This window comes from Uranotaenia lowii, chromosome 1 (assembly GCF_029784155.1).
Source record: "Uranotaenia lowii strain MFRU-FL chromosome 1, ASM2978415v1, whole genome shotgun sequence".
Taxonomy (NCBI): Eukaryota; Metazoa; Arthropoda; class Insecta; order Diptera; family Culicidae; genus Uranotaenia; species Uranotaenia lowii.
In genome coordinates this window covers 26,861,306-26,864,288 of record NC_073691.1, presented here as the reverse complement: position 1 = coordinate 26,864,288, position 2,983 = coordinate 26,861,306, and positions in this window count along the sequence as shown.

Here is a 2,983-nt window from a genome sequence, read left to right as displayed (position 1 = left end):
ATTCAAGGTCATCTTCAGGAAACAATTTTGGATGATTTCAAGCCTATTTACAGTACCGTTCATAATTGTATAGAAATTGGAAGCACGCGCACTGCCACTTCGACTTTAAACTTCCATAACTTATGACTCTGATGATATTTTTTGATCAAATTTTCTGAGTTAGATAGATCAACTATCATACTATTACATCACAAAATTTGAGCTTTCTGGAGTTTGTGTGGCCTGAGATAAAGTAATTCTACGAAAATCGGACTTTTTGGACTTTTCTCATTCATACTGCAATATCTCAGGAACTAAACTACATTTTTTGTTAAAATTTTGCTGAGTGATTGTTGAAATATAAAGTAAGCATATCTGAAGTTTTTGGAAAGTTTTATTGATGGGATCAAAAGTTACGGGAGGTACAATTTTTAAGGCATGAACCTAAAAATGAGATTTCTATAGAATTTTGGACGATTCATGAGAACATAATCGTTTCCATCCACAAATCAGTCAAAAATGTCTGGCAAAAGCAATGATGAAATGAAAAAATGAAATTAAATAACCATTTGTGTTTTGAAATCAGAATCTCGCAATATTGTTTTGATTTTTTGGTTGAAATAGATTTACTGGTTGTTAAACATAAAATAGGAGTTTCCTATGAAAACAATCGTCCATAATTCTATAGAAATCGCATTTTTAGGTTCATGCCTGAAAAATTGTACCTCGTGTAACTTTTGTTCCCGTAGATAAAACTTTTCAAAAACTTCAGACATGATAGCTTTACATTTCAACAATCACTCTGCAAAATTTCAACAAAAAATGTAGCGTAGTTTCTGAGATATTACAGTTTAAATGAGAAAAGTCCAAAAAGTCTGATTTTCGTAGAATGACTGTATCTCAGGCCACACAAACTCCAGAAAGCTCAAATTTTGTGATATAATAGTGTGATAGTTGATCTATCTAACTCAGAAAATTTGATCAAAAAATATCATCAGAGTCAAAAGTTATGGAAGTTCAAAATCGAAGTGACAGTGCGCGCGCTTCCAATTTCTATACAATTATGAACGGTACTGTACGTGCGTTTCGGCATATTTTCTCCATATGTGTGATCCGTATTCCAGCATTGGGGACACTATTTGTTTGTAAACGAGGAGCTTGTTTTAGGTGGAAGTATTTGCATTCTAAGCAATGATCGGGTAGAGTTTTTTTTTAAGAAGAACTATTGCTTTATTGACTCGATCCTCGATGTGAGAACGAAAATGCAGTTTCCTACCGAAATTTAATCCAAGATATCGAGCTTCTGAGGACCATTCAATTTCGTTGTTGAGTACTAATATTTTCGAAGTCGGTTTTAGGCGGTAACTGTTTCGGTGCGGGAACACTATAGTGTGTGTTTTTTTTTTGCTGCATTGACCTTGATTTTCCATGTGTTGAGATAATTGATGTACGAATCTAGTCCGATTTGGAGTTTTGACACGAGTGGTCCAATCACACGTCCAGTGTAGTTTATAGCCTCGTCGTTTGCAAATTACGCCAACTGTCCTCCTCTGGGTAGAGATGGAATATCAGATGTGTACAGATTTTACAACAGTGGACAAAGGATGCTTCCTTGTGAGACTCCGGCAGAGACAACATTCGAATGCCGAAACAATATATAGTTCCGGAAGCAGGAGCGCCGTAGATGTATAGGAGTAGGCGTATCGACTGGGTGCCGAAACTGCCGGCGCCAGCGGGCGTTGCTGGACTCAGTTGTTGTAGGCGTCTTCCTTCATTGACGTTTAATCGGCCTGCCCACGAGAGCGCCGCGTATCCGGAAAGGCCGAGAAGGGAAGCCCTCCTTGAGAGTTAGGATTCCGCAAAACCCGAGGACGATGATAAAGGTCTGATACGGTTAGGCGCGAGACCATGAAGGACCGAGCCGCGAGGAAGCCAACCGGTGTTTCCGAGTGAATTCCTTGGAATTACACGAACACTAAACACAACGCGGACTTTACTCACGGACGCTTGATTAATAAGAATTTTCCGGAAGTCCTTTTCTTAATTTGATAATTGACAGCAGCCAGCAGTAAAATGTAGCCTACTGTGGTTCTACCTTGTTGTGAGACTGGACAAGAAACATGAGTTTTCTAGAGCTAGACTTACAAAACAACAAAATTAAAACAAAAATCGAACGATTTGTCATCAACCGGTTACACAATTTGTCATGCGTTTGGAATGCATTATTTTTTCATTTATTTTTATTTGCATAGTTTTCCGTCTCACGAAATAACCTGATGAACAATATTTCTCCAATTTACTCGGACCATGGTAACTGTTCACTTTCGCCTTTCACTTTCGCTTTTCACTTTCGCCAGATCACGCTCCACTTGGTCTAACCTCTTGCCCATTCCTACCGGATTCGCAGCGAACTCCTGTTTTGCAGCAAAGTCGTCCAGCATTCTCGCAAAATGTCCTGACCAGCGTATCCGTCCAGCTTTCAAGTCTTCTGAATACTGAATTCGCCGTAGAGTAGCGCGAGCTTGTGGTTCATCCTTCGCCTCCACATTCCGTTCTTCACGCCACCAAAGATGGTTCTCAACACTCGTCGCCCGAATCCTTCGAGTGTACACAAGTAATATGCATGTCTCGTACCCGTAGAGGACAACCGTTCTTATAAGCTTCGTGTACAGGTTACACTTCGTGGGAGGGCTAAGTCTTCTCGACCGCAGTTTCCTGTGGAGTCCATAGTTGCCACGAGTTTCGCTGATCATTTGAAGCCGGATCTCATGGCTGGTGTCATTGTCTATGAGCCGAGATAAATAGACAAAGTCTTCTACTATCACTACCTCGTCACCGTCGATCGTTTCCTTTTTAATTATAGAACAAGCGGGCTCGATCGGTCTCGGATTCGCAGGCAGCTAATACCTCGTCTTGAACGTATTAGTCATTAACCCAATCCTTTCTGTTTCGCGTTTCAGTTTGCGGTAGATCTCCTCCACCGCCGTAGATGATCTCCCGACTA